The 16,177-nt window shown below is 51.1% G+C and overlaps 1 pseudogene; it reads left to right on the top strand.

Moving 5' to 3' along the window:
* Positions 1-11,349: 11,349 nt before the first annotated feature.
* On the top strand, positions 11,350-16,142 carry LOC124098300 (uncharacterized; annotated as a pseudogene).
* The last annotated feature ends 35 nt before the right edge of the window (positions 16,143-16,177 follow it).

Genomic DNA, 16,177 nt, shown 5'->3' with positions numbered 1-16,177 from the left:
ATGCTAGACGAATGCTCTACCACTGAGCCACACCACCAGCTCTTATGCCACATTTTAAAAAAATCCATTTATCTGTCCATGGGCACCTAGGTGGATTCTGTATCTTTGCTACTGTGAATAGTGCCACAATAAACTTGGGTGAGTAGGTATATCTTTGGTATGCTGACTTCATTTTCTTTGGATATGAGCCCAGGAATGGGATAGCTAGCTCATATGGCAGATCAATTTTTAGGTTATTTGAGCAACCCCTATACTTCTGTCTGCAATAGCTGTACTAATTTGCATTCCTTCCAGCAGTACATGAGTTACTTTTTAGCCAGATGTGATGGTGTACACCTGTAATCCCAGCTACTCGGGAAGCTGAGGCAGGTGGATCAAATTTTGAAGCCAGTTGGGTAACATAGGAAACCCTTGCCTTAAAAATAAAATTTAAAAGGATTAGGGGTGCCAGGAGCAGTGGTGCACATCTGTAATCCCACTGGCTTGGGAGGCTGAGGCAGGAGGATCACAAGTTCAAAGACAGCCTCAGCAACTTTGCAAGGCTCTGAGCAACTTAGCAATAAACCCGTCTCAAAATAAAATATACAAGAATGGCTAGAGATGTGGCTTAGTGGTTAAGAACCCCTGGTTCAATCCCCAGTACCTACAAAAAAATTCCCTTTTCTTTCATATCATATTTTTTTTTAATATTTATTTTTTTAGTATTTGGCAGACACAACATCTTTGTTTGTATGTGGTGCTGAGGATTGAACCCGGGCCGCACGCATGCCAGGCAAGCACGCTACCGCTTGAGCCACATCTCCAGCCCCTCATATCATATTTTGATAACAGTCATTCTAACTGCCATGAGATGCTGTAGTGTAAGTTGTTTTTTGCAGTTCCCTGTTAATTAATTATATTGAGCATTTTTTTCTTATATTATTGGCCATTTATATTCTTTTGTGAAGTGTCTGTTCAGGTCATTGACTTTTCTTTTTTATTTTTATTTATTTATTTTTTAATTTTTTTTAATTTATATTTTTTTAAAGAGAGAGAGAGAGAGAGAGAGAGAGAGAGAGAGAGAATTTTCTAATATTTATTTTTTAGTTTTAGGCGGACACAACATCTTTGTTTATATGTGGTGCTGAGGATCGAACCCAGGCCGCACGCATGCCAGGCGAGCGCGCTATCCCTTGAGCCACATCCCCAGCCCTTCTTTTTTATTAAATAATTTTTTTTTAAAATTATTTTAGAGCTGGGGACAGAGCTCAGTTGGTAGAGTGCTTGCCTCGTGCACAAGTCCCTGGGTTCAATCCCCAGCACCACACACAAAAAAGAAATCAAGGAATAAATAAAAATTCTCTGTTGTAGATGGACGTAATATCTTTATTTATTTATTTTTTTCTTAGTATTAGGAATTGAACCCAGAAACTCTTAACCACTGAGCCACATCCCCAGCCCTTTTATGTTTTATTTAGAAACAGGGTCTCAGTGAGTTTCTGAGGCTGGCTTTGAACTCGTGATCCTCCTGCCTCAGCCTCCTGAGTTGCTGGGATTAGATGCATGAGCCCCTGTGTCCAGCTGTTTTTTTCTCATTTATTTTTATGTGGTGCTGAGGATGGGGCCCAGGTCTCACTCATGCTAAGCAAGTGCTCTACCAGGAGCCCCAGCCCCAGCCCCAGCCCTTTTCACTTTTTATTTTCAGACAGGGTCTCACTCACTAAGTTGCCCAGACTGCCTGGAGCTTCTCGTGCTTCTGCCTCAGGCTTCTGAGCTACTGGGATGCCAGGCGTAGCCACCAGAGGCTCCAGGCTGTCCCTGCACTTGGTGTAGACACTTCTTAGCTTGATGTCATCCCACTTGTCAATTCTGGCTTTTGTGGCCTGTGCTTTGGGTCCTATCCAGAAAATGATGACCCATGTTAGTATCTTGAGGCGTTTTCTTTATGTAGCTTCAGCGTTTCAGGCCTTAACGTTTAGGTCTTTGGTCTACTTTGAGAGGATGTTTGTATGGGGTGAGAGTCCAGGGCCAGGCTCGGGTCTTCTTGTGGGGATCTCCCAGTTCCCAGCAGCCATTATGCAAAAGGCCGTCCTCCCCAGTGTAGTGTGGCAGGCACCTTTGTAAGAGTCCTTTGGGTGGAGGGGCGGGTTTATTTCTGGATCTTCATTCTGTTCGGTGCCCTGGGGTCCACTGTTATGTCAACACCCTGCTGTTTGGGTGGTTACAGCTCTGCAGGAGGTCTTGAAATCAGGTGCTGTGAGGCCTCCATCTTGATCAATCTTTTTGCTCAAGATTGATTTGGCTACTTGGGGTCTTTTGTGCTTCTGTATGAATTTTAGAATTGTTTTTTCTAGTTCTGTAAAGATCGCCATTGGGCTGGACTTAATGGCTTATGCCTGAAATCCCAGCCACTCCGAAGACAGAGGCAGGAGTATTATAAATTCAACGCCTGCCTGGGCAATTTAGGGAGACTCTGTCTCAAAAAATAAAAAAGGCTGGGGATGTAGCTCAGTGGTTAAGTGCCCCTGGGTTCAATGCCTGGGAATAAGGAGGAGGAGAAGGAGAAGAAAGAGAAGGAGGTTGTCATTGGTATTTTTTAAAAGTATTTTTTAGTTGTCAATGGATTATTTATTAACTTATATGCAGTGCTGAGGATGGGACCCAGGGCCTCACCCATGCCAGGCAAGGGCTCCACTACTGAGCCACAACTTCCCTGTCATTTGCATTTTAATGGGAACTGTGTTGAATCTGTAGGTTGCTCTGAGTAGCATGGACTTTAACAATATTTACTCTTCCAACCCATGAACATGGAGGTCTCTGTCTTTAGTGCCTTCTTCACTTCCTTTGTTGTGATGCTGGGGCTCAAACCCAGTGCAGGTGAGTGCTCCATCGCTGAGCTAGGTCCCCAGCCCCATCCCCAGCCCTCTTTTTATTTTTTAGTACCAGGGATTAAACTCAGGGGCACCGACCACTGAGCCACATCCCCAGCCCTTTTTTGTATTTTATTTGGAGACAGGATCTCACTGAGTTGCTGAATGCCTCGCTTTTTGCTAAGGCTGGCTTTGGACTTGTGATCCTCCTGTCTCAGCTTCCCAAGCTGTGTGACCCACCACACCTGGCTCTCTTTTTTATTTTATTTTGAGACAAGGCATACTAAGTTTCTAAAGCTGTCTTCGAACTTGTACTCCTCCTGCCTCAGCCTCCTGAGTGGCCAGGATTACAGGTGTGGACACCGTGCCTAGCTTTTCAGTGTCCTTCACAGTGTTTTGTGATTTTCATCATAGTGATCTTGATCTTTCACTTCCTTGGTGAAGATTATTTCTAGGTTTTTGTTTTGTTTTTTGTTTTGGTAGCTATTGTGAATGGAATTGCTTTCATGAGTTCTTTCTCTGCAAATTTGTTATTGGTGTATAGAAAGGCAGCTGAGTTTCATATTGATTTTGTGTCACTTGCTACTTTACTAAATTTGTCATTACTTCTGATTGTCCTTCAGGTGGAGTCTTTAGGTTTTTCTGTATCCAGAATCAGATAATCTGAATACAGGGATAATTTGACTTGCTTCCTACTGGTATGTTTTTTCTTTCTTTTTCCTCATTACTCTGGGTAACACTTCTAGAGCCAGGTTGGACAAGAGCAGGGTGGTGGACACTCTTGTCTTGTTCTATGTCTTAGAGGAACTGCTTTTAGCTTTTCCCACTCGGTGTGGTGGTGGCTCTGGGTTTGTGATATGTGGCCTTTATTATGTGGAGGTGAAATCCTACTGTTTCTGGTTTGTTAAAGATTTTGTCATGAAGGGATGCTGAATTTCATCAAATGCTTTTTCTGCACCTGTTGCCAAGTGAGATTTTATTTATTTATTTATTTTTGATACTAGGGATTGAACCCAGGAGCGCTTAACCGCTAAGCCTCATCCCCAGTCCTTTTTATATTTCATTTAGACACAGGGTCTTGCTGAGTTGCTTAGGGCCTGGCTAAGTTGCTGAGGCTAGTTTTGAACTTGAGATATCCTCCTGCCTCAGCCTCAGGAGCCACTGGGATTACAGGCACGCCCCACCCACCGTACAGGGCAAGTGAGAACTTTTAAAACCTGTTTTCTTGAGGCAGAAATGCAGCAAGGAGTTAGTTCAGCACTGGTCTGAACCGGACAGCCTAGAGGTCAACCCGAGGTTGACCCACAGTTCACCTCAGGAGTCAATTTAGAGGTAACCTGTTCTGAGTCCTGAAGAACCCCACGTGCCACCTCCCAGGGTCTGGGATCCTGGGGGGCATGGGGAAAAGGCAGTCCATGAGCCTTTTCTCTTCCTGTAGGTCTCGAGAGTAGGTTGGCTAAGCCTCTCTGTCAGAGAACCATTTCACACCTGCCTGGGCCCCTTTCCTGGCCACTGCTCTCTCCCTACCATCTCAGAAGGCTCCTTGCCCTTCACCCACCTCCCCTGGGTCACTCCAGGACCCTGGGCAGGAGCTCAGAAGGCTCTGGGCTGGAGGCTGGCTTGCCCTCCAGGTGCTTCTACCCGGGCAGCCACAGCCACTGTGGATCAGGTGACCAGATCTAATGGTTGCCCTGCTCCGTTCAGGGAGGTGGCTGTCCATCCCTGGGGCTGTGGACTCCTAGGAGACAGTCCCAGCTACCCCCTCCTCCCTCTGCTCCCCTTGTTGACAGATGTCTTAATTTTTTAGAAAAGGGTTATTATTTTATGAGCTATTATCCAGTGTTCTACTGAGGCATTAAAACACTTTATTAAGGGGCTGGGGCTGGGGCTGGGGGTAGAGTGGTTGCCTGGCATGTGCAAGGCCCTGGGTTTGGTCCTCAGCACCACATAAAAAATAAATAAAAATAAAGGTATTGTGTCCATCTGCAACTAAAAAATAAATATTAAAATATTTTTTAAAAAGCTTCTTTAGGAGGCCTGGGGATATAGCTCAGTTGTCAGAGTTCTTATCTTGCATGTACAAGGCCCTGGGTTCAGTCCTTAGTACCACCACCACCAAAAAAAAAAAAAAAGCTTCTTTAGGAAAACCTGCCAAGTATTCGACTTGCTGCCAATGTCAGCTTCCACAATGCCTTTTTAAAGAAATGTTTTTATTAGTTGTTTATGGATCTTCATTTATTTATGTGTGGTGCTGAGGATGGAACCCAGGGCCTCACACATGCTAGGTGAGCACCCTACCACTGAGCCACAGCCCAGCCCCCCAACAATGACTTTTGCTCTGTGGGTGTGGGATCCGCAGCAAAGACCCCATCTCGTGTCCCATTCATGTTCTCTCCTCCTGTTTAAAAGCCACAGCCATGTGATGCTGGGAACTTCTAGGGACCAGGAAGGGATGGACGGGTAAGGGCAGAAGCCAGGACTAGCCCTCAGGGTTGGTTTGCTACTCTTAATGTTTCCCTTTCAAAACCCGAGGCTGGGCTGGAATGTGCCCAGTGGGGCAGCATTTGCCTGGCACATCCAAGGCCCTGGATTGATCCCTAGCACTGGAAAAAAATAAATAAATCCAGGTGTTGCTGGGTGCAGTGGCACACCCTCAGGAGGCTGAGGCAAGAGGATTGTGTTCAAAGCCAGCCTCAGCAACTGTCTTTAAATAAATTATAAAAAAGGACTGTGGATGTGGCTCCGTGGTCAAGCAGCCCAGGTTCAGTTCCCAGTACACACACACACACACACACACACGTGATTCTCTCAGATTGCTGGTCCTTTCTCTAACAGGGAAGGTGTTTCCTGTGGCTGCCATAAAGAGTTCCCACAACTGGTGGCTTTACCTGTAGAGATCGAGTCTCAGAGTTCTGGGGGCCAGAGTCTGAGGTCAGACATTGGCTGTTCTGGCTGGAGGCTGTGAGGAGGATCCATCCGAGAGCCTCCTTGGCTGGAGGACGCTCTGCCCTCTTTCTCGTATCTGTGCCTCAAACCTCTGCTGCCCTTCTCTTACGAGGACACCTGTCAAGGGATTTAGGGTCTCTAAATCCAGGATGAGCTCATCTGGAGAACTTCAATTACATCAGCAAAGCCTGTTTCTAAATAAGGTCTCTGTCTTAGTCTGTTTTTTTTTTTTTTTTTACTTTACCTGGGGATTGAACCCCGGGAGGCTCTACCACTGAGCCACTTTTTACTTTGAGACAGGGTCTTCCTAAATGGCTCAGGTAGGCCTCAAACTTGAAATCCTCCTGCTTCCGTCCCCTGAGTAGCAGGGATGACCTGCATGAGCCGCTGCACCTGCCTGCGTCTGTTTCGTGCTATTGCCGGGTGCACCTCAGTCTGGATGATTCACAAAGAACAGAGCAGGGCACAGGAGGGGCCGCCGCTCCGCCCACCACCAGGGTCCCCTGAGCACTGTGGACAAAACTCTCCCATCCATACACTGTGGGTGGCCCGCAGCCTTCCCTGCCTCAGAGGACAGAGCTGCGCTTTACTAAAGTGTGGTTACTTCTCTGTGGCTGGTGCCCTCTGAGCCCATGACCCTGGGCAGGCGTTCCTGTGGGAGCCGGAGCCTAAGCAGCCTGTGAAACAGCAAAAGAGCACCCAGAGTCCTGCCCTCGCCCCAGCCACTCCTCCCCTTTGCAGCCGGAAGGCGAAGGCCGGAGCAGACCTGGGGTTTGGACCCAGGAAGTCTGGCCCTGGACCCGGGAGCTTTTCAGCTTCCACTAGTGTTTGTGGGTTTGGCTCAGGGACCTTGTGAGTGATCATGGGAGCCGAGGGGTGTGTCTTGGGGAAGTGCATTTGGTTTGGGAGCTCCCTGGGGAGAGGTCTCCACGGAGCACTCAGGTGTTCCCCGCACACAGATGGTACTGGGCACGGCTGCTGCGCCGTGGGGACAGCTGTGGGCAAAGCAGCCAACACCCGCCGTCAGTTAAAAGGGACGGACAACCACCATCCACCAGGATGCAGGGGACGCAGAGGGTGTTAGTGACGATGCTGCATGTGTGCATATGTGCGTGAGTAGGTGTGTGCATAGGTGAGTGTGTGCGTGTGCACAGGTGTGAGTACATGTACTGCATAAGTGTGTGTGAGTACATGTGTGTGCATAAGTGTGAGTGTGTGTGAGGGTGTTCAAATGCAAGGACAGTGGCTCCAGGGAGACCTGAGTGGAGGGCATTGGAGGGGAGGGGACACCATATGCAGGTGGATCCCGAGGAAGGAGAGTGTCTGGTGGGGGAGGTGGCCATGTGGGGTGCCTGGTGGGGAGGTGGGCAGGTGGGGTGCCTGGTGGGGGGAGGTGGGCAGGTGGGCTGGGGCCAGGAGCAAGGTGGGTGGGGGACAGGAGGGGTCCTCTGATGGACTCCAGCCCAGAGGATGGAGGGGTGGCATTTTAACAGCCATGCTCTGGCTGAGCACGGATAGCGGGGTGGGAGGGGGAAGCCAGTGAGGGGAGAGATGGGGGCAGGCTGGGGGGCAGCATCCATGTTGCTGGGCCACAGGTGCGCGGTTTGGGAGGAGGAGGGGTCGGGATCTCTCAGTCTGAGCTGCTGGAACTGCAGTTGCTCTGCCCTGGGCGAGAGGTGGGCTGAATGGGGAGATGAGCAGCCTGACCCTGGACCCTTGGGGCTGATGACTTGCATCCTTGGTGGTGACCTGGCGCAGGACTGGAATTGGTAGGACTGGCCTGAAGGTGGGGTCTGGTGGCATTCTGGGTCAAGGTGATGACTCAAACTCTTCAGCAATGTTAAACGTAATGGAGGAGAATGATGATAATCTCACAGCTCCAAGGACGGTCAAGGTCCACCCGTGGGCTCGAGGCTCGCCCACATGCCCACTGTCACCCTCCAAGAGCAACCCTGTTGGCAGGCACCCTCAGTGCTGCCTAATGCTGGCCTCTGCTGGGCTGTGGCCCCCTGAGCCCACCTGGGGCTGGGCCTGTCCAGGAAGCAGCTGTAGCAGGGCTACTTATAAAGTGTCACTTAAGCGACAAACCAGAGGGGCAGAAAGCCAACTCCCTGGGGTGGAGGGCAGGGGCCTGGAGAGGGGATAAGAAGGGGTGTGGAGCAACTCTTGGGATCTCACCAGGGCCCAGTTTGACCTTGGCTAGGAAGAAAAGTTGAGAGGGGGTGGTCAGGAAGAGCCGCAGATGCTTGGTGTACCAAGGTGACTTCAGTACTACTGGTTGGTTTCCAGGACCTCTCCAGGGTGTCTGCAGGACAACGGGTGGGGGAGAGGCCCTGGTGTGTCTGCCCCACCTAAGCAGGATTGGGTCCTAGAAGTCTGGGTGGTGCAGAGAGCAGATTAGGCTCCAGGGACTCTGCCTCAGGCTCCCTGCTGTGTGTGTGTGTGTGTGTGTGTGTCCCGCTAGCTTCCTGCCTCTGTCCGTTGAATCCCTAGGAGGCCTCAGAAACACTACCAGAGCTCAAGCCCTTCTGGTCATGTCCCAGCCCTGAGAGTGGTGGGGTGGTGTTTGGGTAGGTCCAGGGAGCACCTGGAGCCCGGTGTCACCCTTCAAGGTTTGCTGGTGGAGGCAAGGAAGCTTCAGGCCTTACATCTCACAGGAGATACATGAAAAAATGTACTTTTGCCTCTTTGGGTGTGAAATGCGGTGGCCAAAGGTTTATAAAAGGCCTGGGTGACCAGGTGCCAGGGAACCTGTCTGTGATCCCAGGGACACCGGAGGCTTGGGCAAGAGGATCACAAGTTTGAGGCCAGACTTTGCAATTTAGTGAGTCCCTAAGTAACTTAGTGAGACCCTGCCTCAAAATAAAAAGAATATAAAGAGCTGGGCATGTGGCTTATTGGTAAAGTGCCCAGGTTCAACCCCTGGAACAAACAAACCTACACAGGAAGCTTCTGGTCTGCAAACTTTTAGAACAGGGAAGGGAACTAAAGGTGGGGCTGAGAGCTTCTGGAATGGGGGCTTCAGATACTTACTGTGTATCATCTAGTTGTCTTTAAAACCAGGTACATGAAATGCCTCTGATTACAAATTTTACAAACTATAAGAAGCGCTTTGCTCTGGCGCCAACCAGCTGATCTAGACCTGGGGTTGGTGCTGACTCCAGGACCTCTTGTGAGTGAGGCTGGGAAGGGCGTGGGCCTGGGGGAGTTGGGAGAGGGCTGAGCAGCTTCCTCTGCTTGTTCTAATTTCACTCTTTTGGTACTTTTATCTAAATCAGTCTAGAGAAACAATTAGAGGTCAGATGAGCAGGTTTGGGGCCAGGTGTGGTGGCACATGCCTGTAATTCCAGCTAATAGGGCAGCTGAGGCAGGAGGGTCCCGAGTTCAGGACAGCCTGGGCAACTTAGCAAGAACCTGTCTCAAAATCAAAAGGGCTGGGGGTGTGGCTCAGTGATAGGTGTCTGTCTCACATGCTCAAGACCCTGGGTCCAAGCACTAGTACTGCAATAACATAAAAAAAAAAAATAAGTAGGTTTGGGTGTGTCAAAGGGACACAGAACTAACTGAACAAGTTCCAGCCACAGCTGGACAAAACAAGGTAGTGTGATTTATGACCAAAAGCATGAAATCAAGGTGGGTTGATAAATAGAGAAATGGGCCAGGTCCAGGATTCTATGCAGCTCCTCTGCCCTCCAGTAGGAGGCAGCACCCCTCTCCAGTGTGGCTGCACACAGGTCCTTCCAAAGATGACGCGATATGGAGGGTCACCTGGCTGACTCCAGCAGGGGGGCACTCAAGTCACCAGCTCCCAGGATGCTGTGCGCCGTGCCTGTGCTCTCCTTAGGCTGCGAGGGGACAGTGCTTTGTCTCTGGTCTTCTTACCCAAACCCACAAGCCCAGTGTATTCTCAGGGAATCAGGTGCTCCTGGTCCCAGGACACCCTAAAAAGCACTCAGCTGGTTTCCTCAGAAGAAGGTTTTACTGAAAAACTGTCACAGCCAAGAAGAACCTAAAGAGATGTCTAGCTTCCCGGACAGGACGCTGGGGCAGAGAGAGACATTACATGGAAACTAAGGAAATCTTCACGAAGCACAGACTTCAGATAATACAAAAAAGGGAGATTTCAGTCTCCACTGGGACCTTTCTTTAAAATGCTCACATGAGAAGCTGGGTAATCCCATCAACTTGGGAGGCTGAAGCAGGAGGATCCTGAGTTCAAAACCGGCCTGGGCAAATTAGTGAGGCCCTAAGTGACTCAGCAAGACCTTGCCTCTAAATAAAATATTAAAAAGGGCTGGAGACGTGGCTCAGTGGTTGATGCCTACCTAGCAAGCTGGAGGCCCTGGGCTTGGTCCCCAGCACTGCAGGAACAAAACACCAGGTCACGGGGACACGGCAGGGGCTGGTCTGCATCGTTTTCCATTTGTTCTTTTTTTTTTTTTTTTTGTATTTTCTGTTTATTCAAAGCTTTGTTGAACAGGATTCAGAAGTGGGTTCCAAGGAGCCCAGTGTGGGAAACCTGAGTTTATCAGTGAACAGCATGTCATGTTGGCAATCCCTGGAACATCGTGAATAATACTTTTTTGGGGGTACTGGAAAGTGAACCCAGGGATGCTCTACCACTGAGCCGCATCCCCAGCCCTATTTTGTATTTTATTTACAGACAGGCTCTCAGTGAGGTGCTTAGTGCCTCGCTTTTGCTGAGGCTGGCTTTGAATTCACGATCCTCCTGGGATTGCAGGTGTGCGCCACGGTGCCTGCCCCTTTTTACTTTTTATTTTGAGACAGGGTCTTGCTAACTTGCCTGGGCTGGCATCCTCCTGCCTCAGCCTCCTGAGGCAATGAGAGTGCAGGTGTGTGCCACTGTGCCCAGCATAACTGATGTACTTTTCAACCGAGTTTTCTTAGTAAGATTAAAACAACAACAACAAATCCCCTCTGGGTTCATCCCCTAGTACTGTAAAAACCAACTAACAAGTAGAAAAAGAAATAGGGCAGTGGTAATAACTCAGAATCAGTGAGCTTGCCTAGCATGCCCCAGGCCCCGGGTTCCATCCCTGAAAGTGCAGAAACAAAAATCAAAACAAACAAAAATTAAATAAAGCAATAGGCCAGGCGCAGTGGTGCCCACTTGTAATCCATATGCTCAGGAGGCTGAGGCAGGGGGCTCTCAAGTTGGAGACTTGAGACCCAGTCTTAGTCTCAAAAATTAGAAAGTTAGGGTTGGGTCGTGGCTCAGTGGCAGAGCACTTGCCTAGCATGTGTGAGGCACTGGGTTCGATTCTCAGCTCCACATAAAAATAAATAAAGGTCCTTTGACAATTAAAAATATTTTAAAAAGTTACAAAGTTAAAAAAAAAAAAGGGTTGGGAGTGTAGCTCAGAGCACTTGCCTAGCATGCCTGAGGCAGGTGCCGGGCCCCCTCCCCAACACCAAAAGTAAATAAATAAATGGATAAATAAAGCAGGGGGGGTCCCATTTGAACTGCAGGAGCATGTGGCCTCCAAGTCCCCGCCCAGGGCTTGGGTTCCAGGACATCACGTGTGGATGAATTCCTGTGTCCCCAGGGGCTTTGTTTTGGCCAAGGAGGAAGCCTGATGGCCTTGGCAGTGTCCACCCCACACGCCTGGCCAGTTGCCATGGCTGGAAGTTCCCTGGGTGGCCTTGCTGAGGCTGGCCTTGGCCACAGTGCCGGTGGCCCCTGGGGTGCACTGTGCTTGTCCTACTGGCAGCTGCCAGTCAGAACAGAGAAGCCCCAGAGTGTGCCCCCTGCCCTTCTGCAGCTGCCCCTGCCCTGGACCCTCTGACCTGTGCTCTGTCCCTGTGCCCTTGGTGTTCTTCAGTTAGTGGCAAGTCCACGCCATGGCCAGCCTGAGGCGCGGCAGGCCCAACTGCATCAGGGCAGCGTTCAGCACCACTGGCACTGGGCCCAGCTTCTGGAAGAGGCACAGGAATGCACGCTGTCGCCTCCAGGTGCCCCTGCCTGCTGCCCTTTGCCTCAGCGGGGTGGGAGGGTGGGGGGGAGGGACCCCCGGGAAATGCCCCTGTGGCTCTTGCTCAGTCTGCAAAGATGGCCACTGGGGTGGGCCGTGCCAGCTCCTTGAGAGTCTTTCTTCAGACCTCGGCCATCCTGGGCCCCCAGGTTCAGTGTGTGGCTCCCCAGATCCTGAGCAAGGCCTGGCCTCAGGGCCTCGGAGTCTGGGGGGTGGGGGAGGAGGGAAGGGGCTGCGGCCCTTCCTGCACCTCTGGCTTGGGGTCCAGAGCCGGGGCCAGGTGCGTCTTGTCTGTCTCCTCCCCGTGCTTGGAGCACAGTGAGCACGTTGGCCACCGAGGGCTGTGGCTGACCCCTGGTCCTGCTCCTCCCTCCTGCTAGCAGAGGCTCGGCCTGCATCTCAGGCCCCCAGACCCGACCTGCACACCGCCCTGTGCTCGTCCTTCCCCGCCTCGCCAGAGCCGAGGGCCAGGCAGGGCGGACCCTGCCACGTGGCCAGCGGCACCCGAGTTCCCTGGCCCCGGGTGGCCGCCCTGAAGGAAGGGAACATTCCAGCCCTTTCCCTGCAGGTCAGCCACAACAGGAATCACGTGGACTTGGCTGAAGTTCTCTGGAGAGAGGTATGTCACCAAGGCCCGCAGTCACTTGTCATGGAGGGAACAAAGGGGGCCCTCCCCAGAGCCCTGCCCCAGCCAAGGCGAGCCTTGGGACCAGACCCCTTGGGGCGGGTTGTGGTGGGCCTGCCCTGTGACGTCCCCTGAGAGCAGTGAAGCAGTGATTAAGGAGAGTTCTGCTTTGTTTTGTCTGACATGGGGTCTCCCTGGGCTGCCCAGGCTGGCCTCCCCCTCCCGGGCTCAAGTGAGCCTTCTGCCTCTGTCTCCAGAGGGCCTGGGACTGCCGGTGCATCCCACCCCCCATATCCAGTCAGTCAGGTTTTTTTTTTTTTCTATTTGCCTCGGAATAGATCCCAGGGCCTCACACACGCTAGGCAAGCACTCTACCACGGAGCTATCCCCCGCCCACTCTTATGATATTTTAGAAAAAAAATGTGCTTTAAAGTCCAAATGGATTATTTTCAGTCTTCCGAATTTCTTTTATTGCAGTACTGGGGATTGAACCTAGGGGCGCTCTACCACGGAGCCATATCTGTAGCCCTTTTTATTTTTTATTTGAGACAGGGCCTCGCTAAATTGCTGAGGCTGGCCTTGAGCTTATGATCCTCCTGCCTCAGCCTCCTGAGTAGCAGGGATTACAGGTGTGTGCCACTGTACCTGATTAACGAATAGTCAATATTAAAATTAATCCCAGTCCAAATTAAGATCAGTCTCAATAATTGACACAGCTCTGGGTAACCCTGGTCCAGGGTGGCGTGAGTCAACAGGGAAGGCAAAAGATCATTTTAGCCAAAAACCAGGGCGTGAATGAATGGTCCTCTTGGTCTGTAAGTGCTGTCTACTGGCCACTGGGGCCTTGTGGCCTCTTGAGTACCGACTGCTATGTGGCTTGTGGACTAGAGCAATTCTGATTTGTTTCAGAATCTGAAATTACAATTGTTTACAGATGATTTTGTCTATTATCACGTTTACCTTTTATTTTTTGGAATAAATATCAGTGTCACCTGTCTGAAGAGGAAATGAAGGGCTGGGGTGTGGCTCAGTAGTAGAGCACAGGCTTAGCATGTGTCAGGCCCTGGGTTCCATCCACAGAACCAGAAAAATACAATAAAGAGGAAACAAGCTCTCTGGGGAGGTTTTCACTGCCCACGTGATGTGCCCGGTGGCGGGCCCCCGCCTGGACTCAGCTCTGCCTAGCCCTGGGGCCCTTTCCGTGTGCGCGTGCGCGCGCGTGTGCACACATGTGCCAGCGTGTGGGTTATGTCCTAAGCCGTGGTGTTGTGGAGGAGGGAATCGTTGGTCACCTGATGGTGCCGCGGTGTCCCTGGGGCCTCCTAGCAGACCTGGAGGCTGTTTCCACAGGAGAGGGGACAGCGCTTGAGAGCTGCTTGCTGGCTGCCAGCTCAGGGCCTGACTCTGAGAGGCCACCTGTCAGGTCAGTCTTGGGGACTTGACATTCTCTGAATGAGATGACTTCCAGAGCCACTCAGTGAGGATCAGGAAGCAGAAGGTGAAAGGAGGGGACGGTAGCCAGGAATCTGATGGCCTTCCAGATGTGTGTGCACCTGCTGGGGCCTGGGGCCTCCCCCGTCTGTCCTTCACCAGAAAAGGAGGCCTCGCTCTCTGGAAGACGCATCAGGAGGGAGGAGGGACTCAGACCCACTGATGGTCTGTAGGGCTGCTCCTGGGCCAAGGCTGCCAGTCCTGTGCCTGGCCCTGGGTCACTGGGTGGAGAGTGACCAGGATGGCGGGCACTCAGGCTGAGTTCTATGGGATACGGATCCATTTTTGTTGTTGTTGTTGTTTTTGAGACAGCGTCTCACTTTGTTCCCCAGGCTGGCCTTGAACTCCTGGACTCAGGCCATTCTATCTCAGCCTCAGGGTAGCTGGGACTATACGCATGAGCTTCCATGGCTGGCTATTTGAATTTATTTTTTAAAATTCACTTACAAAATAAAAAATTGGGGATGTAGCTCTGTGCTGGAACATCCCTGGGTTCAGTCCCCAGGAGTGGAAAAAATAAAAATCCACTTTAAGGCAGAGCATTTAAATTTGCCGACACCTCTGGTGGACGAAATGATTCGTGCATCTGCCTCTGTTAGCCATTTGCTGACAGGCTCAGCTTGGCTTTTGTCCTCAGTTTTTAGATTCTTACGATGGTGATTCAAAAGCAGTTTGGTCAGTTTGGCTCCTTCTCTGGCTGTTCCCTGGGTGAAAGGAGCAATGTGCCTCTGTATACACTGAAGTCCAGGAGTCCCGAGGACGCCGGTGTCAACAACACTCTCCCATCCAAGGCCCCACACCTCTCGGTGAAGGCTGCCTGCTGGGCCCCCATATCCCTGGAAGCCAACGACGTGGACATGCAACCTGAGAGTGAAGTCAGGCTGCCCCTGGAGCCCGGAGGCCCCCAGGAGGCCGGAAGGCAGGCGGAGAGGCCCTCCACAGCCCAGGAGGACTCCAGAGCCACCAGGGCACCCAACCCAGCCAGTCCTGTGGAGCTCCTGGAGCTGGGCAGACACCCGCCCAGCAAGGCCAAGGGGACACGGATGCTACCCAGACTCGGAGGCGAGAGAGACAAAGGGCCCAAACTCTCGCTTTCCAAGAGAAAACTGGAACTTTTACTTGCAGAGCCTGAAAAAAATAAGAGAAAGAAGCAGTTCATGGCCTGATCCAAGGTGAGCAGATTTAGCTCAGGAAGGGGTCCGGAGGCCATGTGAGGAGCCAGGCCATGGTTGGTCAAGAGGGATGTTGATAAGCAGGAAAGCTTTTCAAAGGAGACATGGGGGGCTGGGCTGGGGCTCAATGGCAGAGCACTGGCCTGTGAGGCCCTGGGTTCGATCCTCAGCACCACATAAAATAAATAAATAAAAGAAGGTCATGTCCATCAGCAACTGAAAAAAAAAAAAAAAAAAAAAAAAGACATGGTGTCACATGGTGCCCTTTTTAGATCTTGAATAAGAAACTTGTCCTCATCACCCAGATTGAAAATGGGTCTGCCTTTCAGGGAGGGCCTCACGTGGCCTTTATTAACCCCTCCCTTCCCCAAACCCAGAGAATTAATTTTACTAGTGTGTGAGTGTGAGTGTGAGTGTGCGAGTATGCTGGGGATGGAATCCAGGGCCAGACAAGTGCTCCTGCCCAATTTACTTTCACTGAAACTTTGTGTGTTTTTTATTTTGGTAACAGGGATTTTTTTTTTTTTAATATTTATTTTCTAGTTTTCAGTGGATACAACATCTTTATTTTTTATTTTTATGTGGTGCTGAGGATAGAACCCGCGCATGCCAGGTGAGCGCGCTACTGCTTGAGCCACATCCCCAGCCCCTGGTACCAGGGATTGAACTCAGGGGCACACAACCACTGAGCCACATCCCCAGCCCTGTTTTGTATTTATTTAGAGACAGGGTCTCACTGAGTTGCTTAGCGCCTTGCCATTGCTGAGGCTGGCCTTGAACTCGTGATCCTCCTGCCTCAGCCTCCCGAGCTGCTGGGATTGCAGGCTGTGCCACTGGCCAGGCACAGGTTTCTGAGCAGTTGGTCTGGGCCCAGCCTGTTGGAATGGTCAAGGCGTGGAGTCCCGGAGGGGAGGTGGTTTGCTCATTGACCTTAATCTACTTGCAGACAAAAGCCGAGAGGTTCTGGTGCTGGTGGTCCTGGTCTAGTCCTCTCCAAGTCTGGCTCTCTCCACACAGCAGTAGGACCATGCCGTTCCCAAGTGCCAATAAAGAGACGTTGCCACAAGGAACTGCTCCTTCTTCATGGTGGGGAAGAGGCCC

The sequence above is a fragment of the Marmota monax genome, unplaced genomic scaffold (genome assembly GCF_021218885.2).
Source record: "Marmota monax isolate L192 unplaced genomic scaffold, Marmota_monax_Labrador192_F-V1.1 WCK01_AAM20220418_F8-fsc00190, whole genome shotgun sequence".
In the NCBI taxonomy this organism is placed as follows: domain Eukaryota; kingdom Metazoa; phylum Chordata; class Mammalia; order Rodentia; family Sciuridae; genus Marmota; species Marmota monax.
Note: the sequence above shows the minus strand (reverse complement) of the source record. Positions and strands in the feature narration are given on the sequence as shown.